The 26,202-nt window shown below is 40.7% G+C and overlaps 1 protein-coding gene across 1 annotated transcript in view; it reads right to left on the bottom strand.

The window, feature by feature from the left end:
* ccser1 (coiled-coil serine-rich protein 1) overlaps positions 1-26,202 on the bottom strand; it is a 112,383-nt gene that overhangs the window by 4,642 nt on the left and 81,539 nt on the right. The gene's annotated exons all lie outside the window — the stretch shown is intronic.

The raw sequence follows: 26,202 nt of genomic DNA, 5'->3' as shown, positions 1-26,202 counted from the left end.
CGATTTGTACCTAATGTGTTTCAGCAGTAATCCACTGGACTTGTCTGGAGGGAACAGAAGTGTGAGAGGGAGAGGGAGACACAGGCAGGAGGAGACAAATAGAGCCACAGACAGCCAGAGTGAAGAGTGTGCTGTGTGTTCACTATAGATTGTTAATTGGGTGACATTTGGAGAATGAGCTCTCTGGGCTCCCTCAGCTTGTTCTAAATGTTTCTAAACCAAGCGGAACCCTGCTCACTAAAGAAATAAAACACACACACACAATACACACACACACACAAGCGGGGCAAGGTAACGTGTCTACATGGAGATATGACCACGAAGTCTGAGCAAATCTCCCATTGAAAAGCTCTGGGAACACACTAACTCACTCTTCCACTGCCACACGCACGCATGCGCGCGCGCGCACACGCACACACACACACACACGCACACACACACACGGAAGATGGCAAATAAAGCTAGATGGCAGAAACAGAAGCCACCTGTTCTCTTTCACACTCCACTGCATCTCCTTATGCAACATATCTCATCACTGTCGCCGCCCCCCCCCCCCCCCAAACACACACACACACACGTCTCTCTAATTCCCTCTCTCACACACAAAGCCAATATTACACTGGGACCAAGTGTGCGACGCTCACCAAAGCTACGTACAATCTCTAACCGACAACGCCCCTCATGGGAGAGTTGAGCTGAGTTGACATTCGGTGACAGAATGATTATGTGTTTTCCAGCGAGAGGTGTGAATACATACAATCACGTTTCTGTGTGCACACACACGTATGCACAACACGTGTTGATATGTACGCTGCTGAGCGCATCTGAGCATCTTATTTCAACAACGGCGACAGCAATCGCGCGTCTACGTGTTGGTGCACACAAATTGAAATTACAAGCAATGCAATTACAACATCGAGGCTGAGAAGTGGAAACGTAATTAGCGAGCTAACTAGATAAGTACAGTATTACAGTGCAACTTCAGGGTGTTTTTTTCTTAAGCTTTGTGTCAACCTGAGGTCGAATTAAAGAACAACAAAACAGGAAGAGATTATTGCTTTTGGCAGTTATCTTTTAATGTTGTCTTCGTCCTGTGTCATGCAGTTTTCATCATATCGGCTCATCCTCTTTTTATGAAGTCCAGCTTTGGTTGACAAAAGCCTGAGCATTAATCTTGGAAAATGAACCTTTTTTTTTTTTTTTTTTTTAACAGTGAGTCTTAATGTGTCTCCTAAGGTTTTATACAGCCGATTTTAATGTAGTTTCTTTCTTTTGACAAAAATGTATGTTATTTTTAGCTCCTTTGAAGTCAATTTGACTGCATTTGGTGTTAGTCAAATATTCTTCTTATATTCTTATTTCTATTTGGCTTGGTGTTTTTTTTTATTTTTATTTTTTAGCAAGTATATGTAAGAATGAACATCAGATTTGACCTGCTCAAGGACTCCTTAAAAGACTCCAGGGGAAGCGGGGATCAAACTAGCAACCCTTCAGTTGCTCCTCGGCCCCTGTACCTCTGATGCATATTAATCAGAGAGATGAAATATGATACACACACACACACACACACACACACACACACACACACACACACACACAGCCTCTCAACTGCCCATCTTCTATGAAGCAGAGAAGTGTGAGCACATCTAGATTTTGTGAGGCGCAGTTGTGAGTGGTTGTGAGCTTCATGCATACGTTTCACTGGAGCCACAATGGTGATTTGTCCTGCTGCCTTTTACAATTATGTACCTTCAAGGACAAACGGAGGAATCAGCATTAATTTTAGTGCATGTGGGGTCAGCAGATAAAACCATTTTAGTGCCCGGTACACAGCTTTAATTTGTAACTGGACAGATAGATTACATATATTTGACAGATGGGGCTTTTTTGTGCAGGAAATGAATGTACTAATTATGCTGTGAGGTTGGAAAATGCTGTCGGTGCAATGGCTTGTGAAAGTTTCTCGCCCCCTGAACACCGCCACACACTTAATAACTTACTGTGAGGTGCTATTTCTAGCTTCTTTTTTTTTTTTTGCATTTCAAAGTATGAAAGGATTCTATGAGGATTTAGCTGTGACTGGGCCCGGCTCTGATTTAGTCAGAGGCAGTGCAGCGTGGAATAAATATGATGAGTAAACAAGGTCTACAGAAAAGTAAGGGCGGATGAGGACGAAGGGTTAAACTTGATGCAAACTTGTGCTCAGATAAAGAAAACGATTTTCATGTTCATCTTTAATGACTTACACTATCATGCTCAATTTACCACTGGAATATCTAATTATTATTCCCTAATACACATCTTGACGAATGTTTGTTTTTTTTTAATTCATACATCTAGAAGCTCATTAAAAATGCTAACCACTCCAGTAACGTGGAAAGTTCAGGGCATGCTCACCGGAGATGGCTTTTAAAAATTCTGAGCTGAAGCCAAACAATTTTAATTTCAAACGCTCAGTCTCGATGCTTTTTCACGTCACCATAGAAACAAATAAATGAATTAAAAAAACAACGCAACCTTCTGGCAAAACATCAAACAGTGAGTAGCTGTCTATACAGTTTACTTAAAGAGCTCGGGGAGTGTGTCTCGGCCTTCTAATGTGCTCTAATGGGAGGATAAACACTTCGAGACTTCTTGCAAATTCATTGATCTAACTAGGAACTGTGGGAATTTTCATTCCAGCAAAATTTTCCACATTGGAATGTTGTTGAGAGACTTTGCCTTGGTATTGAAAATCCACTATCATCGTGTAAGTTTTTGTGAGACAGCCTAATTAGGGCTAAATTGTTAATCTTTAAAAAAAAAAAAAAAAAAAATCTGTAGGGTTTTCCCACCCTCAGACGTTTGAGAAAACAACAGAAGGTAAGGCGAGAACGGCGAGAAACAAATTGGCAGACAGCTTTGAAAGAAATAATTACCAGTCAGAGTACAAAGAGTTGGTGTTGGAGACATATGTTCGGTATCAAAGCGACATTTCTGATCCAAGAAAGGATGAAGAAGAAGAAATAAAGACAAACTAATGATACGTGAATTAAAACTGAAAACTGGGGTAAAGCTGAGGAGGCACAAGCAGATGGAGAGACAGGGAAAAAAAGTCAAACACAATGAAAAAGGGGGCATAACAAATAAGAGCAAAAGAGGTGAAGAGACACCGGAAGGAATGAAAGATTATTACAAAGTGAGAGATAAATGAGAGCAACAGACAGTGAGAGAGAGAGCGGGCGGGACAGAGAGAGAGAGAGAGAGAGAGAGAGAGAGAGAGAGAGAGGGAGAGAAGGACTGATTTACAAACTCAGGTGTCCTTTCTCAAGTACATGCTCTGCGGCAAACAGGCTGGCTCTTCCCTCATGACGATACGGCCGGTGTGTGTGCAAACACTCGAGTCTCCTACACTCCTTTAAATACCCCCCCCCAACACAACACATACACACACACACACACACACACACACACACAAAGGTAAATCAGAGTGATTTAGAGGGGCCCTCTCCACCAGCTTTACTTTTTATTAGGCAGTGAAAAACAGCAATGTGCTAATGGCCAAGTTTGTATAAAAGAGTTCCTTAAAACCCTTAAAACATCCTCTTAGAACGTGTGACATTGTTTGTCATTTTTATTCACGGAGGAAGGGGGGGGGGTATAGCATGACTTGTTCCACTCATACAAACTAGGTACACCATAGATATACAACACACACACACACACACACACACACACACACACACACACACACACACACACACACACACACACACACACACACACCTAGACGTGTCATCAATCACACCCCACGGCTCAGTATCCCTGAACCCACGCACCTAATTCTAATGAAGGCCACGGGGCTGAAATACATTGGAACCCCTAAAAAAAAGTTTGAATGTGTTCACTGTTGAGATAAGAGGTAAAGTTTGTAAATGCGAATTCTTTATTTTGTGTGTGACACCCACATACTTCAGGAACAAAGTTATCCTGTGGTTCTTTGAAAGTGTGAAACACCAGGGTGTTCAGAGCCGATACAATAACAGCACAGCGCACCCACACAGATGGTATTTAAAACGCTATTTGGAATACTAGAAGGGCCTCTGTAGCGCGCACACCTCAGCGAAGGCCACTTCAGCTGTCCGGACCTGTCGTGCCCCATATGCACTATTACTCCACTCCACAGTCTTTGTATAATCTGAAACAACAACAAAAGAACCAACAAGATGCTGGTGAAATTGGAACCTCCGTGGTGAAGATAAAGATTAAATACATGCCTCCAAACCCTCCCACCTTGCCTCATGTTTATTAAATCGCGAGTTTACGTTTTACAGGTAAAACACAAACAAATAAATCAATAAATATCACCGCTCATTTTATACGAGAGAGATACTAGAGTACTATTAAAACTAAGGTCGCATTCACACCAGGCTCCACCGCCTTGTTTAGTCCAGTTGAACTGAACCCTGGAGTGTTTACCTCCTTGGTGCAGTTTGTTTTGGTTGGTGCGAACGCTTGCCTCGAACTCTGGTGCGGACCAGTCGACCACTCTCGGCTCCGCCTGGTAGGGGTGGTCTCAGACCACTATCAAGTGAACTCTAGAGCGGTTTACTTCTGGTGTGAACCCCATCCGCACCAATCACAGGAAGCGTGCCGCTTTACACGTCATATTCCGTTGGTATGATGGGCCAACTTTGTGATTGTGCTATTTGAAAATTGCAGCAGGCACATATCTCAATTCGTCATTAATTTCAATTTATTTTGAAGCCCTAATTAATACTGTTGTTATGCAAGGAGACAGGCTCTTTTCTATTTTGAATGATTCTTTATTCTCTTAACTTGCTAGTGATGCTGTGTGTTGGTGTGCATATATATATTTTTTCCAAACTGACGGGGATAAAGAGGTGAGAAGGGATGAGAAACACCAAAGAATCACTTCCCCCGCTCTGAAATAATAATTGAATGCCCACAGACATATTGTAGTGTATACATCTGAGTCTCCCACATCAACTAAAGGCACTTTGCTGGATATATTTGCAACAAACACTCAAAGGAGGGGTGAGAATACACCACAGCCTGGCGTCTCAAAACCATAACCCACATGGGCTTTGAACTTGCAGGTTTACATCAATACAGAAACCCCCTTAGGAGCAGAGTCTAACGTAGAGCCGGTAGCAGCATCTTCACTTCCCCCCTCACCCTCTTCATCAACGAGGCTCTTTGGACTTGGTTGCAGTTCTTCATCTTTGTGTCCCATTTATTCCCATTGTCTCCTTACAGTTTCTCTGTAATACTCACGGAATTTGCGACTGATTTCTCACTCTCCGCCTCACTTGTATCTGATTTTGAGGGTGAAATCAGACTACATTAAAATGCAGGAAATACTGCAGTAGCACATGATCAGGATAGGAAACAGCATTATGTGCCAAAATGAATACTATGAATTTCCAAACCGGTCAGTTATTCTGTGTGGAGTTACAGCAAATGAGTCCAGGTTGTTGAAATTGAACTATTATAAATGGACACAATATTTTCTTGTGTTTCTGACTTTTCTTTACAACAAACCAAAGCTTTGGGTTCCTACAATTCTGTTTATTTTCTATTCCATGAATACTTGAGCTTCGAGCTAAAATACTCTGAACTGTAGGGGGTCACTTATGTGAACATGAAGCCTTAAATTATACTGAAAGTGTGGTAGCGTGAAGTCAATCACCGAGTCCCTTCTTCTGTTTCCTCTTCTACACTGGATGAAGAGAAACCAACACTTGCTATCATCTGTATCCAATAACTTTGCACCAATCAAAAGCTTTTATTGGCTCCACCGCCGATCAGCTGCAGCGTAAACTTGAGTTCCAAGTAGGTTGTGAGTAGATAACAATGATTTCTGGCCACACAGCAGCTACCTCTGATCATTAGAACACAGTCTACAGGCCACACACAGTGCTGTTATGCTGATTGGCAGCTCGCAGGCTTGCTAAGTGAGCTTCTCTCAGAGCAGCGAGAGTCAGAGCAGAGGAAGTGTGTGAAAAGAGTGTTTAAAGCGTCTCACAAGGAGACTAACATGGCAGTAACATACAATGAGACAAACCAGGAAAAACAAAAACAGCGCTGCAAGAGGAATTCAATGCTCTTTTCTAACAGGCAGCCCTCATTTTAAAAAGCTATAAACATCCTTGTGCTTCCCCCTCTCTTATTTGCTCATCTCACACCTTCATCACTGTCCTTCCATTTGTCCCTCTTTCTTTCTTTATTATGTAACTTGGTGCATAAGAATGCCAGCGGCGGGCAGAGCTGACTAGACCCTGACAGCTTGAGGATTGATGGTATGCTACTGCAGTCAGGAGACCACACACACACACACACACACACACACACACACACACACACACACACACACAGAGGAATGGGGGTATTTCTATCATTATCTTATTTCGTGGTGGAAGCTGGGGTGTGGTTGTGATGATGATGATGATGAAAGATGGAGAATAAAAGAGGATCAAAGTGGAGCTTCTGTCTCTCAGTCATTACAACAGCACACAACGGCGAACTGCCAAGCAGCTGGAAGGATGTCATGACTCTGGACTTTACTGCGGGAGGCTCTGTCTCTCTCTCTCTCTCTCTCTCTCTCTCTCTCTCTCTCTCTCACACACACACACACACACTGAGAACATGGATCACAGCTCAGTTCATTGGCCCATAATGCGACCGGGCCTAAGTTGCGTCACTGTATAAGGTATAATGATAACAGATCTACAATCAGTTTTATAAGGCAAAGCTGGAAAGATGAACCAGTGGGGAAGCAAATCAACTGGTCTTCAACCTGCAGCTGTTCAAGCATTTATCTGCAGCAGCAAACACACCATGTGACCTGATGTACAGGCTGAATCAGACAGTTCCTGAAGCAGCCAGCTGGACATCAGCCACGGGAAGTCCAGACCTGACGTGTGCTGGCTGTTAATAAAGAATATATTGTATTTAGTATGCTGAGGTTTTTTCTTTTACTCTTGCTGTGGTACAGGAATGAGTAGTGCTGTGCCATATCATATTACCCATGACATAACGTCCCCTCCATGATTCGAATTTTTCATCTCGTCAATGTCATGAGGTACATTTGCTCAATTTATTTGCATTTTTACTGACATTTCTAAGACGTCCAGTTGTTTACCCTGAAGTTAGAGTATCAACCCCCTTAGTTTTGGTGTTTGCACTGGACTTTTCATTTATGACTCAAGTTCTTATTCTACTGTAATATTTTAGCCCATGTGTGATACTGTTAAGTGCAGGATGAGTATCATAATAGAACTGTACTTTTCTGGACCAGTGTTTGTTAACATGGCTCTCAAGACTCTACGTGGATATGGTTTGTAACCAGGTCTCATATTGCTCTGTATATTATTATTGCTTAGCCATGAAACACTGTGATACAGATTTGAATCGCACGCCTCCAGATCAAACATGGTGGGGTTTTTTTCTCCTGGCACTGTATCAAAATTCTGACATACTGACAACTTAACAGTGTATAACCAAACATCATGCACATTTTTTTCCATGTTGATTCGACTTGAACTACTGAAGGTTAAGCGCCATGCTGAAAGGCACTGATGTCTGCGATATCAAACCACTGGGAAAACGAATGATGAGTCAGCGGACATGCAGATACCTTTGTGCTGATCTCTTGCCAAACCACAAGTGTTCAGATTCACAGGACTTCCCACACACAGCGTAGCCAGAGGCTCCTGTTCTGAGTGCCCAGGGAGCGCAGGAATAGTTCTGCATCTACTGTATAATCATGATGCAAATGAACCCACAGCTTCTTAGTTCAGCAGCAACTCACTGTTGGCTTCTGTTGATGGTTATTGTATATATTCCCCCAGCAACATCACTGACAGCTGATTATGTGTTGCCTAGCAACAACTACAACTCTCCCTTATAAAACAAGGAACTGGGATTAATTTCACACCTTCAGGACAAAGGAGTAGCAAGTTTCTCGGTTGTTGTTTTTTTTATTTTTTTTGTAGAGATATAGCAGGATTGCCACCCAAGACTAGAATACTGATTTGGAGTATGATCAGCGATTCTGTGTTACTTGCCGATGTCGAGAAGTGTCGAGCCCCAGGACTTCAAAATTCCTCCCAGAATGAAAAAGCCTGCTGGCAGGTACTGAAGCCAGTGCCATACTGTGGCCAGGAGGCCTAATGAGGTTTCTTGAGCAGTTCTGATCGGCACGGATGCAGAGAATCTGGCACTGCTCATCAGCCGTCCAAAACAAGTCAAGTCGATGTGTGTGTGTGTGTATGTAATCATGGTGAAACTCACTGACCACCAACCTGTGCCAATATGCTTCACAAGCATTGCCCAGAACTATGAGCAAAAGGAGTCGGATGGCAAAATGAAACAGAAAAAGAGAGAGATAAGAAGCAGAGTGGAGGAGATGGAATCGTAGAGGAAAAGTGTTAGAAATATTGATTAAATGACTGATGTTTAAAACTGAGAGATAAGATAAAATTGCACAGGTGAGTCAAAACAATAAGGATTGGGGATGACACACAGGGAAGGAAAATCAACAAAGGAAGAAGGGAATAGAGGACAGTAGAAGGACAGTCTGGATATAAAATGAGAGTAAGGGGAGAGATAGCACAGACCCAAAGTTATAGAGGATGAAAGAGAGATAATCATAAAACTAGGGAAGTGGATAAAGATAAAAGAGAGGAGAAGATAAATGTAAGAGAGGGAGCGTCAATAAAAAGTAAAACAGAGAAACTGTTGGAGTCAGTTTGATGTGGTGGAGACGGAGGGACACATTACCGGATTATTACATCCTGCTTCCTCTTTGCGAAATTCACACACTATATTTTAGAAAAAGCCACCAAGTATCATCACTAAATGCCCCCTGAAACCTCCACCCGGTCCTCAAGTCGCAGCGCTGAGAGAATTTCTCCATAGCTAATATAGGACCCATTGTCATAGCTAGACTCTTGTCAGTGTCCATTTCCTTGTCTACTGAGAACTGGTAGTAAACTGGGATTATTCCATTTTAATCAAGCAACAACAGTTGGCTTCTTCTACTTCCACCGGTCTCACCCTCCTGGCTGTGGGGGCGGGAAATCTGCACTGTCCCACTCTGTGCCCCAGGGTTCCACTGTAACCCTTTAACTGCCTGAATGCATTAATCACCATCTACAGTCCATGCACTTTACACTTTATTTCGCAATGATCTTTACACTCTGCAAAGCCATAACTGCTTCCCGCCTCTCACCATTTATTTGTCAAACCATGCAGTAGATAAACTCAAAACACCTTGTGGCTAGAATGATTTACTGGCACTATCACTAGATTCCAAAGCTCCCAACCAAATGTCAAACTCATCAAAAACTGTACCCTGAGGTTTCACTCGCACCTTAACTGACATCCATCCTTTTCCACTTGTACCAACTAACAATGACTGGAGCGCTTCACATGGACTCAAGCCCTGTGCCTCCGTCCTCCGTGAGTACCAAACTTGCTCCATGTGACTTGTGATTTGTGCCTTTCCCTGCTGTTCTACATCCGGACAGACACATCCACAACAGCACACACACACAAAAAAAGCACCTTATCATTATTTCGCCTTAAACCCTGCAGCGACACATTCTGTCATACTGTCAAACTATTGTGCAAAGTTGGAATTAATACGTAATGATGATAATATAATATAATTTTTTCAGTCTACATTTTCTCCAAGAATGCACTTTTAAATTTCTAACTCAGGTGACCACTTGAGTTCAAAAGTTTTCAGGATTAGGTGGGACTTTATAACATTTACCAACTGCAGGTTTTTGCACTCAAGTCAGAAATAGAGCTCTAAAATAAAGTTTCCCTTCATTGGTTTAATGACATAACAGCTGATGAAAACATCATTCCTCAAGAGCAAAAACAACACAATTCCAACAAGTCATTTCGCCATGAAGAGGTAAAGCATGGATTCTATTATTTTCTTTAAAAAAAATCCTCAGGCTAATCTGAGTGTTGATGTTTTGTAAAGGAGCGTAATGTAGCAGAGTGACCAGTACTTAAAGGTTACAAACGGCAACTGTGGTCGGGGTGAGATGCTTACAACGTTTTTGTCTGTGCTACAGTGTGCTTGCTAATCCTCATGATCATTTTGAGTCTAAAAACAGCTAACGAGAGAAGGAGATTGACAGCTTGACTTTCATAGAGAGAATGATTGACAGTCATGGAAGGAGGAGTGTCGGAGTGAAACATCGTGTGTGCGTACACTACTTTGTGTAGGTTTTACTGTGTACGTCCAGTTGTGAGAAAAGCGGGACATCTAACAACAACCCCAAAAGCAATCCCACACGCACTCATTGATTACACACACTCACCATGTTCATACTATAGCAAGTAAACACAACAAACCTGGTTCCCAAAACAAACAGTCCTGTGCCATGAGACATAAACCAACACACACACACACGCACACACACTATCCTCCTGTCAGCTGGCACAAAGCTGCTTGCCTGGTTTCTCATCTTGGTTTGTGTGACAGTCCCAGGGAGCTGAAAAAATGGAGACAATCAGAAAGGTGGTGTGAGAGGAGGAAGAGGAGGAAGAGAAGAGGAGAGGAGAGGAGAGGAGAGGATGTCTAAAAGTCCAGATGATAATGTTACAGCTGCCACCAGTGTCATCCCACTGAAATATAGTGACTGCCCCAGTGCACCCACACTCTGCAAGACTGAGAGGAGCGAGTTCTCCCGTGATACATTTAAGTGAGCCATCTTTTACCAGCAGAAATACTTGACTATGGTCACACTGCTGAATGGGAACAGTGCTTCAATATCATTCAGTTTCTTCTGAACCCCCCTCCCCAAACAAACAAATTTAGCTCATTTTTGGAGGGGATTTTATTTGTCATCTTTCATGATTAAGAGGCTTGCGAGCAGATATCAGAGCTGCTGAGGGACTGCTTCATCAATCATCACCATCACAGACAGCACAGCCCCTCAGTGGTTAGCACGGATCAAATCCCAGCCATCCTAGAACGCTGCATGTTGTCATGTCTTCAAGGGTCCCTGCCAGGTGCACAACCCCCCACCTCCCCCACGTCCCCAAGGCATGTCAAGAGTTAATGCTACTTACATAACAATCTGCGCCCTGACCGAAGCACTGGTAAAGGACGACCTAGCATACGGCTGGATAAAAAAGACATGGATTAGACTGCACAATGTGCTTGAGAGTTTGTGGACAGAATTTGTTTTTTGTGGACAATTTTGCTGTTGTGTTGTGGTAGCTTCTGGTATCCTGGAGACACAAAAATAATACAGGAAGGGAAGTGTCTTCATAAACTCAAGACACCTATTATAGGTAAAAACACTTCTTGGGTGCCATAAGGCCTCAAGGACCACAATCAAAATAAGCTTTATGGCCTCTCAGTGTTTATCATTGATGCCTTGCTGCAAGAATGTCTATGTGAAGCTGGGTTCTGGTTGTTTCTTTTGAAAGTATTGAATAAAGTCAATTCATCTGCAATTCAAAACAAATGTAGAGGATAAATGCGATGTGTTCTCTATAAACCTCCATGTACCAATTATTGGTTTTTCATTAGAGGCTCGAAATTAAAGCCAACATTGCAGTGACCATGCTCTGAAAAACTGGTCAGTTCTTTCTGGCTCACTTGCTTTATTTTTCATTTTTTTCTTCATTTAAAAAAGTGTTCTCCTCTTGGGCAAGGTTGGCCTGGATTACCCACTCCATTATGCATCTGTCAGTGTCCCGTGACAGGGAACGCTTTGCTTGTGAAAGAAAAAAAGATTAGCTGATCTGATCGACTGTAACCGTTGCCAACTTCTAACACACCTACAATTTATTCTCCTTAATTCAACCCATTTCCCGTCTGTGCCCCGGGCTGCGCCTGTGCTGCATCAGCACCTCAGGTCATAAAATGACCAGGTACCTGTTTGTCACAGCTAAGTAAGCTTGCCACGGGAGCTCAAATTGTTGGCTTGTGCCATAGCACGGACCTGCACCTTAATTTACAAAAACAAACATGCCCCATTTTGTCTGGCTGTTGGAATATTTGGCTCAGGCTGGAAGACACTGCCAACAGTTTCTTTTTGTAGTGTTTTTTTTCTCCCTATCAACATTCTTCACCTATAGAAGCGTACGGTACATTTACAACTTCAAACCTCAATAATGAGCACATACTGCACTGCCACAATTCTTAGACGAGAAATAATAACTTCATTCTCCTACTTTTGAATTGTACTTTTGACATCAAAGCCTGGTATTGATGCATCCCACAGTGTTGAACTCTGCCCACTAATTTGCTGACACTTTACTGTGCTTGAGATTTGAAATCTAGTGGGAACATTTACAGATGAATGTCTGACACACGGCGCTGAACTGCACGAGGATGTGAAACACAAGGTTTTATGTATACAGTTTACATAGAGGTTTTTATAGGTTGTGTATGTAGGGACCAGGCAGATCAAGAACCAGGGTACAAATTGTAAAGTGTTACGATTACTAGAGGCATAAAACTTTAAAATGTTCCTGTAAATTACGTTAACATGTAAATTAAACAAAGACAGGAAGGAGGGATGTGTTGCATATTTCACTCAAGTGCAGGAAGCGGAGGACAACTGGGATCCTGTGAGTGCTGCAAAACCCCAGAGGTTTTATCATCTAACACAAAGCGGCCCAGCACTGTCACACCAAAACTTAAAATCAATTCACTGAAGAAGAATGCCGCCACACCATCATTATCAACTTTAATTTCGGCCAAGAGTCATGGCAGAATTTGGGGTCTATAAACACATACTTAGCTAGGATAAGCTGAGCAGAATTACCATTATACAGCTTCTGGAAAGAATCCAGAAAGACATAATTTTTCCAAATGAGACACATTTTCCAAATGAGGCTGGACAAGGAAAATTAGTTTGCAAAAGTTATTTTGTTCTAATTATGTTTTAATGAACTATTTTTGTTCTGAATAATTGAATCTTTTCTCATATAAAAAGCCACAGAGATCATTAGCCTACATTCTACATTGGTATTGTCATTGTTTCCACAATGTGTCCCATTTTTCGCCTCATTATTGGCAGATACATTATAAGGCAGTATTTAAATCACTGCCCCACTGCCTAACAGTTATGGTGGTCACAGACCAACTGACTTCCCGGGGACGATTATCTGCAGAGAGCCACGGTGCAGCAGCTGTATGTAAGAAATTGCAGTAAAACAGCTGAATAATTTCAGGAACACTTGGAAAATGCAAATTGTGCTCTATTCTTCCAAATGTGAAAATGAAACTCTCCCAAAATGAATCAAGGGAGGGATCCTATTTGGGTAAAAAAATAGACATACAAAAAGTAAAACAACCAACTTGTAGCAGAAACCACACATCAAGCAGTTAGCAGTGAGTATCTAGAATCTGTGTGTTTGTGTGTATGTGTGTGTGTAGGCTATGTGTTATACATCTGAAAGTATCACGTCTTACATCTCTAAGTACCTGAGGGCCTTGAAAGTCTAACACCGAATATCTGCCTGTCTGTCTTCTTACCTAAGAGTAGAAGCAACATCGGCAAAGAGGAGAACAGAATGAGAGGAGAAGCGGAGGGACGAGTCAAAGCAAGGACAATAGAGGAGATGAAAGAGAATCAGTTTATGTGCATACAAAAGTACTGATCTAAGAGAGAGAATCTGAAAAGAGTGGAGAGACAAGGGTTGAAAGAAAAAGATTAATTCTATGATTAATTCTCTTCATTGTATCCCGGAAAAGCGCTGAGGAGAGAGAACTGTAGGAGCCGGTGGAATACACAAAGTCATTGACACACATACACAATCAATCAGAGCCACAACGGTTTACAGAAGTTTCGAGCAGCGGTGTCTCTGAAAGTTCATTATATTCCCCATGAAGTTCTAAAGACAGGGACAGAATAACAAAATGAACATTTCAACTGAGGTCGACCGCCTCTACGTTTACGAGGTTATTAAGAAAAACAAAAAAACAAAACCAAAAACAGTGTGTGTAAATACTTTCACTTTGCTCTGTCTGTGTTTGCTATCTTTAACAAAAAAAAACAAAAAACAAAACCATATTTGATTTTTCATGAGAATGCCTTGGAGTTAAAAAAAAAAAAAGAAGAAGAGAGCTTTAAAAATTTGGCAACAACAGCCCCCAGCAGAGACAGATAATTTTCCACACTCACAACCTCACTACGATAGAGGAAAACACACACCTCGAACCGTGTGTGTGAGTGATGCTAAATAAACTACAGTAAAGGAGACTGATTTTTTTTTTTAAATTTTAGGAACATGAGTTTCCCCAATCTGTGTCGCAATTTCCCAAAAGCTTACTTAAAATCCTCCTGATGCCACTTAATATTGACATGCAGGACTCTGCTGGGTAATGCAACAATAATGTAAGTGCAGGTTAATGCCTTCAGATTGAATTATTTCAAACTGTTACTGGAATCAAGCCCCAGACATTGCAGTAATGTGGCATGTGTCATAACCAGTAGGCAACCAGAGCGGCACAGTTGTCCATCATTTTGGCAGACAGCTCTAAATACTGCACACCCATGAGCTGGCTGCCGTTGCTATGGAGAAGAAGGAAGGCAGACAGGCACAGCATTGTTATAGTGAATCAAAAAGCTGCTCTGTTGAATTTGTGAACAAAAGACCGGCTTCTGAATTAATCCCAAATTGACACGAGCAATATGAAAATACATACATTGAAGCTGCAATGGCAAAATCAGCTTTTTGAATAATAAAAAAAAGTGAAAATTCAACAATACAATCCTGAGAGGTGCTCAAGCTGTCAGCTATAGAGGTGAGATCTAAGAGAGACTCACGTGTGTGTGTATATTGTGTCTATATATATATATACTCTGTGTGTGTGTGTGTGTGTCTCTCTCTCTCTATATATATATATACATATTGTTTTTGCTCCTTTGTGCCTAAACCTTACCAGACATTGACACAGCCAAAACCAACATCAAATATTGCATTTTCCACTGACAAGGAAAGCTTGTGTTGTTGGACATTTGGAGGGTTATGCAAGAGTAACTGTGTGTTCACAGTTCATAAGGTATCATTCCGATGTTTCAAGAGAATAAAATACGCTGCCTAGAACCAGATGCACCGGAAATACTTTGAAAGTACAAACATGGACTAATTCAGCTCATCACATCCATAATGAACTGCTTATGAACACAGATGTAAAAAGAAGGAAAGTCATCTGGGGCTTTCTGACTTTCCAAAATACTGCACTGTAATTCTGCCCACCCACACATTAATACACAGAGGCACACATTCATAGAGATGGCATGACACACAGCTCCTGCTAGCATGAAAACCACAGCAAAAGGCACATTCATGTTCCACACATATCCGTGTATACAACTCTTCATTAACACTTCTTTTCTTTTCTCTGGGAATGACACCTCCACAGAAGAGTGTGTGTATGTCTGCCTCTTTCTTTGTGTGTGTAATTGGGCCTTTCTCAAAAGCATGAGAAACCTTGACAATTTTGGATTTTGTGTTGTCGCTGAATATTCATTTTGCAATATTTGTCATTGAAATATTCCATCTTTGTGAGTGTGTGTCAGGGAGTGTGTGTGCATGCATGTGTCTTACTATTTTGCCTCTAAGCCATCCGGAATGTGCAGATTCCAAAAGAATAGCTCATCAATATTCATGTGAGTTTATGCTTTCATTAATGTTGCAGCAAATTGTCTCAGATCAAACTCACGGCTTGTATTTGCGTCAACACAAGTGTTTCTCACAGACGGCAAGAGAGAGTGCGAGAGAAAGGAAGGGATATCAGAGGGGGATCAAGATGGAGAGAACAAAGAGAGGGCTAGAACGGCTACAGATGGCCCTATGTTTCTACCAGATGAAAAGTAAACTTTGAAAAAAAGAAGGGAAAAGATCATACAGATGAAGAAGGGGAGGGCGGAGAAGGTCATGAGAGGAGAGAAGAGAAGAGAAGAGAGGAGAAGAGAAGGGAAGAGAGGATAAGAGAAGAGAAGAGATGAGAAGAAAAGAGAGGATAAGAGGAGAGAAGAGAAGTTCTGAAGGTATCTGTCCTACTTCGGGTTGACTAATGAACACAAAGTGTCCTGAATCTGTCCTGAATCGGCGGAGGCCCACTTAGACCACCCTGTGCTGAGAGTATGTCTGTTTCCTCAGGCGCGGGTGTGAGATACGTCTTGATCTGTGTCCCAGAGAGTTTTAGATGCTCTTAACACTACATGTGCCTATGTGGTCTTGATGCTTCAGGGGTGTTCAATGAACCACTGTCCATTTTACACACACACAAACAAACACACACACACAAAACGCATAAGAGGATCATGTATCGTTTCACATCACATTGTGTGACAGAGAAGCAAATCAGAGGCTGAATTAACACCAGGTTAAAATGGCAACAGAAACATTTCTCACTTCATGTTATGTTCTTGTGTTTCTTTCATTGGGTCTCCAGTAGGAAAGCACTGATCCAGCTACAGCATGTCAGCCTTGACACCGGTAGAAACCTGGCCTTTCAGCATCGGACCAAACCGAGTATCCATCCAATCCCAGTATGCCTCACTGTGAGGATCAGAGCGGGATCCTCTTTGTGTAAGGCATCGGCCCAGAAAAACAACCGAACAACATACATGTATGGGATTACAGAATTTTATCATCATTACAATATCCCTCAACACTTATCGATGGGAGTCTGACACAATATATTGAAAATTATGCAGCAGACACCCCCCCCCCATTTTTTCTGTATCATATTCATATTTGAAGTTTATTTTGTTTGCAGCAATACCTGATTTTTGTTCAATATAACTTTTTATGTTTCATTGGTAATTATCTATATTTCGCTCATACTGCACTGGAAAATGTTTGCATATTATCTAAATAAAACAGAAAACACAGTGGAAGCAAAGAGCGTCTCTTTGCTTCATATCAATAATCCAGTCTCAGCTTCCATCTTTTTCGTCTCGACTCAGTTTGTCTCTGCCTTGTGTATCCTTTCGATGGTAGAAATATTCCTGCATGTGTGCTCATGCCTCCTGATCTCCATCCTCCTGGTACTCCAAACATGATTATCTATGTTCAAAGGGGACTTCGAAGAGTTAATGAGAGTCATGTAATTTTCCCTTCTAGCTTTCATGTACTAGATGAGAATATGTAGCTCAGATAAAGAATGAACGTAGGCATTTCACATTTGATGCCAAACTGAGATCCGTAGAAAAAAAATGGCCTGGTTTCTAAGTTTATACAGTGAATTAAGTAACCTAATATGAATACACATCATCTCTTACAAAATTGATTGCTATTTTGTTTTGGCTCTGTTTCTTGTTTAGCAGCAGAAGGAATATATATTCTGTGGAGTGTTTGTAGCAACTGTACTTTACATGCTGAGCATAAATTATTGCAAACCAAACAAAATGAACAAGGTATATATCCTGTAAAATGTGCTCTACTTAACTTGTCTGATGGGGACTTGTGAAGAGAGAAACTCTACTTCTAGTGTAAGATCAGACAAATTAAAGGACTGGACTGCTACCAATTAAAAAAATAATTCAGGGGTAATGTATTTGATTCCAACCCAACTTGTGAAACACAGCTGACAGATGACAAAGAGAAATGCGGCCCTACTTGAGCTGTGTATCGTGCACGATCTACAGTGCACAATGCAAGCGTATTTAGGGTGATGCATTCAGTGAAGAGGTTGTCATTCTTCCCCCACTTACTCATACAGTATGTGTTTTGGGCCTAGAATGGATTAAACTACTCAAACTGTCATTTCCTATAACCTTTAAAAACCATGCAAGTTTGCAGTTCGGTGCATTGCTACTTACATGACAGATCCGGCAAATTGGAGAAACTCTTTTCCCCTGGAGAGTCTCCTCTGTCCTATCTGTCATGTGTCTGTTCTTAGTTTTGCTGTGTAAGTGTCCCATGATATTTGCTGCCGAGACATGACTGCGCACACGGAAAGGTTTAAAATGACTGAAATCAGCCTGTGTCATCTTTTAAGTAGATTTTTTTTAAAGAAAAACCACACATAATATATATTAAAAACAAACACCTTAAAGCTCTTGACATGCCAATGCGGTCAATAATTTAATTAGTGACATTTTGCTGTTGTGCCTTGTGTGTAAAAAGTGGCACAACTCTCTCACTGAGTACGAATGCTTGCTGAAATGCAGCAGACGTGATGCACGTAATCATCTTTCACATAATTTTGGAAGTTTGAGTGGTTTGCATGGTTGAACAAGCAGAACGTAACTAAGCTGGTCTTGTGCTTGCACCTGACCCGACATAGAAAAAAAATATATGAATTTATATACAACAGTATTTTTTTTTTTACCAGATCTGCAAGGCACAGCCAAATGATATTACAGATTTATCAGATCAGAAACCACTTCAGTGTATTTTTCCGAAAGGCAGATAAAAACTACTTACTTTGCCACTTAATTTCATTGGCTGCACTTGCTGACTTTAATTCAATAATTTCCCAATTGTAACTCAGGTACCAAGAGTACAAAAGGAGAGAGAAATACAGACTTGACTATGAGCTGCATCCGAATGGTAATTAACGAAGCACCCCATAAATAAATAAAAAATACTCTCTATTTTCTTTTATCCTGTACAATACAAAGGCTGGAGGGATACTGATTTATTTAAACAGTAACAGGCAATTTGTCTTCTTCCGTGTATGAGTGCTATATTTTTGTGTGAATTAAATATATGTACTGCATCTCCATTGTTCCCTGGACTGGCATCCCTCCAGTCCTCTCTGCTGAAGCAAGCACATGTTTTGAGGATCTCTCTCTCTCTTACTCAGCACAGGTAGAAACAACAGAATGATTTCCAAACCAATCAAAGGTATCTCACCTGTACTTCTCTCTCTTTCTTTTGTGTCTTTTTCCATGGTTGTGCTAACGTGTACTAACTTTCATGGTTGCGTAACGCTAACGTGTACTCCCCATGATCTTGTTATGCTAACATCTAACGTCCATGGTCTTGTTATGCTAACATGCCCTTTCCATGATCTTGTTATGCTAACATCTAACTTTCATGGTCTTGTTAGGCTAACAAGTAAATTCCATCATCTTATTATGCTCACATATAATTCCATTGTCTTTTCTGTCCAGAGGCTCTAATTGCTTTTCATTAGCTAGCAACATTCATTGTTGCCATGTCTCATATACAGTGTTAAATCATGTTCATGTTGTATCGAGTCTTGTTCAGGTTCATGTTCAGTCATTTTACGTTTCAGTTTAGTTAAGTCACTCATGTCCAGTCTTGTCATGCACTTCCTATTTTATTTTGGTACTCACCTTTTCCCTCTCATTTCAGACCCTGACTTCCTCCCTTTGTCTGGTTTCCCTTCTTTGTGACTGTCAGCCCGGCCCGATTGGTTCCACCTGTGCTCACCTACCTCATGTATAAATAGTCCCTGTCTCCCCTGTCTCGTCACCAGTTCGTTTTGTCTGTTATCGTCGGGTTGTCATAAAAATCTTACCAAGCCCATTCCAGGAACAGTTGTTTGCCTTCTTTTGATATCCTTCAGCATTTTATGTTGTTGTTTTGTTTTTTTTATATCCTCCTCGAAAGCGTTTTGTGTCACCCAAATAAAGTCCATTTTTTCCCCTTCATTTGAGTCAGAATTGGTGCGGGTCATTACAACTGTTCCACAGTGTGTCTATTCCTGTTGCTCTAAAGCCTCATTGTGATGTTTGCTAGATTTATTTAAAATATATATCGAGATTCCTAATATATTTGTCTTCCAAATCAAATGATTGCGCAGTTACAAATGCGTAACTCTTTGGGACGTTTGTGTGGTGGTGTGGGATCAAGAGGACAATAACATGAATAGTTTTTCCACCTCTTACAACTGTGTAGGCCAGAATTAAAAAGCCCTGCTTTTTATAAATTTGTCTAGAATTGGCAAGACAATGAAACACAACATCACATCCCTTCAAAAACAGCAGGAAAAATAGAAACTCAATAAAACAAAGTTTCAAAAGAAATTTCTAAAAAGACCACAAAAAAGTGGTTTCCAGCAGTATGTAGAGCAGTGTGGAGCTCTGATATGTGCCTCTCTTCAAAGGCAAATGGCCTTTCATCTCCGCCTGCAGAATCTCTCTTGCACGCACACACATATGCTGAATATAAAAGTACTCATCCCCTTTGGACCTATTTATGTATTATTGTTTACAAATCTGAAACACAGTAGATGTAATTAGGCTTTTCTTGACGTGAATAAACAAAAGACTATTTCTAGTCAAAGTGAAACAAATCTGCAGCACAAAAATAAATCTAAATTGGAACAAATATATTTGGTTCTCTTTCTATGAGGTACCTTTTCATCCCATTCTGTCTCTGCATATTTCCACGGCTCTTTCCCTTTTGTGGCTGAGTAACTTAAATCAAGGCTGAGGGAAAACCAGCGTGTGACGTCACCAAACTATACCAATACAAATGATAAAAGGGGGATAGTTGAAATAAGAGCAAGCTCGCGACCTTATAATGTACTTTGTTCCTCAAGAGGCAACAGTGAGTCACTGTAAAAATAAGGAGCCTTTTATATTGTACCCACAAATAGCCTTCCAGTGCTTGCTGGCGTAAGAATTAGCAAGGGCCTTCAGGTCAGTTGCCCTGGAGAATTTACAGGAAGAGTATGCTTCCACAAAAAGGAATCTAGCTTCTCGTCCATTGGTGCCCATGGCAACTGTGACATCTTCGGTCTCTGTCCCAATTCCTCAGCTCCGTCTAATGTCCTAATTCTCTTACTTCCTGAAAAACCATGTGTTTTCAATGACCTGTACTTTTCCTCCTGTAGTTCAGACAAATGTAATCATGTATTTCTGTTCCTTTTGTGGGATATTTGGTAAATGTAACTCACATATTGATTTGCAGTCTCCATCAGAGCTTTTTAAAACTGCAACTAAAGAGCAAAAACACACCGAATGTATTGCCATGTAATGACATGTCATTCATGTTTGCTAAGAGCATTCATTTTTAAACCGACAAGATATTTTATCTTTATCATTACTTGGTACAGTGTGGTCTTGGGGCTTCATTTTAAATATTGATAGAAAAAAGGTCAGATGACCTAAGAGGCTGAGTTTATCAGATTATGGATGCGAGAAATTGTTTCACTGTAAAACTGTGTATCTGTGCGTGACTTCTGCTCCCGAAAGCTTCCCTGATTTCTGTGCTCGATAAATGAAGTCATTTCTGAAAAAAAGTTTAAAAAAAAACCCTGATAAATGGTTTGAAGCAACATGGTGCAGTCTGAGCTCTTCGTATGATTACAGCTGCAAAACCCAGAGTAGTGTGAAAGGTAATCGCTTTCTGAATTCAGTCCATTTAAATCAATATTGCCTTGGATTTAGACACTTTTACCGCTCATCATGTATACGTATCCTTTCACACATACATTTTATCGCTCTTTCTGAAAAGCAGCCTTTTCCATTTATACATGAGCAGGGTTGGTTGGGGGCTCACTTTTTGTTTAAATGAAATGCAATGGGGTTTTTTCGTTTTTTTGTTTTTTAAAGGCCTGTTAAGATGGAGACAAAGAAAAATGTATTTCATTTTCTTCTTGTCATGTTAAGGATGATGTAAGAACATTAAGCTTTCACACGACCAACATCAAAGTTGCAACTGAAAGTTTCCAAGTTTCACTGGAGAGCCTCAATACTAAAAGCAACATATACGTAAACTATTTTGACCCCCAATAGTGGACCATCTATGCCACAGCTTCAAACAGCACATTTGCATCTTAACCGTGTGTTGTTGTTTTTTTTGTATCAGTCTGAAAGTAATCATTTATTAGTTCAAAGTCATCTTTTTTTAAGTTGATTTTCAATATTAATTTTGTTGTACAATTATGATAGTGGCAGATGCAACATGCTGTGCTTTTTAAAAGAGCAGTCATCTGGGAGCCACGATTTTCTTTTGGTAAGAACATCAGTGATGATCTGACCTTTTGAGTAGTTTTTTTTGTTCATGATGGAACAATGAAATAATCATTGAAGCTGTCGAGCCCATTTAGCAGAAAGGCTAATGAGCTTATCTGAGAGATGTACAGCAGAAGGACTGCAACGGCTCATTCTATGAATCACATGAAACAAACCACAGACATGTGAAAGAGGGAAAACATCAATACTTTGCTGTGTCAGTACCAATTAGTCCGCCATTATAAATGCCTCTGTAGTGCTCAGAGTACTGATTTAGTGATGTACATGAGTATTTTAAGTATACGAAAGAAAAGGATGGATTAAGACTGAATGAGCCTTGAGTTTTATGCAGTATTACACCTGTAATATCCTCAACTCACTGACACAAAAGTCTCTCATTTTCCTGATCCAAGACTTAGCAGGTTGAAATAAAATCTACTGTCGGGTATGGTGAGAGATGACTAATGACTCAATAAAACATCAAAACCTGCCCCCTAATGAGTACTCCTTTGAGAGGAAGTTACTGTCAGCAGAAATTTTAAATCCCTTCCCTCGTGTTGCTTTAGGACAACCATATATTCACGTTTTGTTTTCTTTTTTTTGCATGAAAAGAAAAAAGGACTTCCCTCCAAAAGGGAGACAGGGTCAAACCACTAGGAAACTCAGAGGCAATGCCAGTGAGCAAAGTCGCTGACGCCCAAGATACATAGACTTTTAATGAAATCAAACTTGCTGGACAATTAGTACATCCTTTAAGAGGTTAAAGACTGAAACTTTATCAGACATCCATTCTGTTGATCATTCAAAGTTTGTTATCGCTGCTGCCAGAAACAGCATTGACATTTTGAGGGTAAAGTTGGCCATACCACCATATTTTACCAGTATTGCAGTCAGCTTACTTATCTTACACAAAGTTGCACCAATGCTACATAGTTAATCCATCCACCCACCTAAAGCCTCCCTTTGAAATAGACACAGAAAGACAGAATTACTAACAGACTTGTGTTATATTTCCAGAAAGCGATGCAAAGACGCTCAGCATCAATTCTTTATCTCTATACAGTCATTTTCACCATCGGTTTATGATTATGCGTTCACCTTCTTCCTAGAACGGGACACAAAGGTTAGCTGATGAACTCTGATGCCATTTATTAAATGCTGTACATAATCATGTGTAAAAGAAAAAAAGAAAAGAAAAATCCTACTCCTCTCCATCTCTCTCTCTTTATCTCTCACTTTCTATTTCGCTATTCTTTCTCTTCTCACATCCCTTCTCTCTCTTCTCCCCTGAGTGTGTATTACAGGCTTTCACTAAAATGTCAGTCTTTCATGTACTTTGCTTCGAAGACATTTAATTCCATATGAAGTGACTGTGTGGGCGAGTGACAGTGTAGTTGAGAAGGTGGCCAACTGAATAGTGGAGTTTGGATGTACAGATTTGGTTTGAGGGCGCACACAAAACATATGTTATGCATGTATTAGGGATGTGCCTGAATCCAAATATGCAATTGCGAAAGCTCAGATAATAAGTTATTAATTTTTTTTCCTACCCTACTCTAGGTACAATGCTCCTCAAGTTGTGTGCACCATAGATCCACCAAAGGCTTCCTCTGGCAGAGTGTTGTTTTAGTCACAGTGCTGCAGTGTAACACTCCCAGAGCAGCTGCCACTCAAAGACTCCATGCAGCCCTTGCTTGCACTGGCACTCATTGTTTTCTCACTATTTTGCTAGAAAGTACATGCTGGGATACCTATTGACAAGGACAAAGTTTGGTCACACTAGATGCTGTGTGTGTGTGTGTGTGTGTGTGTGTGTGTGTGTGTGTGTGTGTGTGTGTGTGTGTGTGTGTGTGTGTGTGTGTGTGTGTGTGCATGGGTATGAATGTGTACTGTACCACATAAGAAAAGAGCCTGTGTTAGAAATGTAATGAAAAAAAAATGCTATGGTGATGAAGAAAGGCAAAAAGGAAGAAAGAAAGAAAATGGAATGGAGTGTTTTCAATCCATCCATCCATTTTCTATACCGCTTATACATTAAGGGTCATAGGGGGGTGGGGGGAGGTGGAGCCTATTCCAGCTGACATTAGGTGAGAAGTGGGGTTCACCCTGGACGGGTCACCAGTCCATCGTAGGGCCATCAGGAGCAATTCGGGGGGCTCCGTATCTTGTTCAAGGATACTTGGACACTGTCACTGGGGGAAGTGAGGATCGAACCAGCGACCCTGGCTAATAGATGGCCACTCTACCTATGAGCCATGCCGCCCCCTGGAGGAGTGTTTTGTTGAAGAATCTTTTTTCACAGTGAGTTTGACCATAACAGTCACCTTCTGTACCAATTCCTGTTTTGTGTTTTTTAGAGTCCAATTTAATTTGACTTTTGACCAGCCAATTCATGTCAGTGCAGTCGGGAAATGAAAATTTCCCTAAAAGCTTTCCTTAAATATCACATTGATGAGAATGAGGTGGATGAATAGACAAGCAAAAACAAATGCATCCATCCAAATTTACTTACCCCATTCAACACCCTCCGCCTACATACTTCACACTCTCTCTCTCTCTCTCTGTCCCATCCATTCATCCATCACTCTCTCTAGATTGCCCAGGTCATTACCCAGTACACTGATGGTTTTGTTGCTCTAATTAGCCTAATTACAGCTGTCAGTTATAACCTGGTCCTCTGCGGGACCTTGTGATCCTACTTTGACTATCTGACCTTGGCCATCATGTGCGTGTGATACCTCTGTGCCCATGGCTGACCTCGGCACTGATATTGTTCCTTCCTCTGCTTCTGCATTACTTTTTCCATCGCTCCAGTTTATTTCTTGTTCCACTCAATGTAACTCTAGTTATTGTTTGTTGCTGCTTCTTTTGTAGCATTGTTGTTAAAATAAAGGATGAATTCAAAGTGGCATTGTTCAACTATGTCATTCAGTTCTTTGTTGTTCTCCTCTACGGGGAATCTAAGTTTTGAGTAGTAGATGTAAAACACTTAATATGCACGTACTGCAGTAGAAAAATACATTCTGTTTCAGGTAATGTGAAGTTACAGTGGTGTCCATCTCTACATCATCCATGGCATTTACAAAGCGCCCTGTCAAATTCAATGGATGATAGAATTTTTTCTTTCCTTTCTGTTCACTTGTCTCATTTGAAGACATGTAAACACTTCGGTTAATTTTGTGTGGCTGGCTTCTCCATATTCAAATGGCTAACAAAGAAATAATAACAATAAAAACAGGCACTGAATCCTTGTTCAGGAAAGTAAATTTAAGAGAGAGTAGTATGTCGAAGGTAACCCCTTGGTATTTTCCCCTGCTACGCGTTTTGCCTGGCAATTATGTGAAAATTATGCACATCAATTGAGAATATCTTACCCTCAATGCAGTCTGAGGAAAATGTGTTGAACAGTTAAATAATAAAAAATGAATGTGAATAAATGCTTTGATTAAGAATTCAGCAACCAATAGATAAATTGGATTAAAGTTTAATGCAATTATTAAAAGAAAGTAGTCTTCTCTCCGTCTTTTTACTGTGTCCTCTCAGACACAGTCATCTCACTACAACATTATGTGGGTTGCATAGCCTGCCGCTAATATAAAGCTGCACCCCAACAGAAGAGAAGCCTTTGTGGTTAACTTGATTAAATCACGCACAACCAACATAAGGCTGCTATAAAATACCCACATAAATGCTACAAGTTCTGAGCACATCAAACTGATTTGGAAGAAATTGGTATTCTGCCAGTTTATGTCATGGATGAAGGTGAAATCCTGCAGATGAATAAGACACAAAATGTATGTCTTCACATCAGCCTGTTCCAATAGACATTATTTAGGTTTTTATTGTTATATTTTACAAGAACAATGTGATACTAAATCAAAATTGAAAACCGTCTTTATATACCCTATTTACTATTTAAGGCATCTTGTCGCCCAGGAAATTATGTATATCATTATGTAGTCAAATACTGTAGCAATTTTACTTTGGCAGCGATACGCCGTACATGCAAATGTTATAAGATCTGCACTGTGAAACAAAAACTCTGCAATGTTAACATGGAAAACATGGTGGCCCAACTTTCCTCAATAAGAAGCGTCAAGGAAAGTTCAAGTTACAGAGGAACCGTGTTTGCTTGCAGGTTTGTTGTGCTGCAAATGTCACACACTTACAACACAGCTGTCATGACTGACTGGCTGATAGACTAATTGCCGTCTCACCCCTCTGCACTACATCGTGCTATGCAGGGTCCAGTGCCCTTGAACACAGACAA

This window comes from Aulostomus chinensis, chromosome 6 (assembly GCF_037954235.1).
Source record: "Aulostomus chinensis isolate RoL2024-O1b breed Wild chromosome 6, RoL_Achi_v1.0, whole genome shotgun sequence".
NCBI lineage: Eukaryota > Metazoa > Chordata > Actinopteri > Syngnathiformes > Aulostomidae > Aulostomus > Aulostomus chinensis.
The sequence above is the reverse complement of the archived record's forward strand: the minus strand, read 5'-3'. Positions and strand labels throughout refer to the sequence as shown.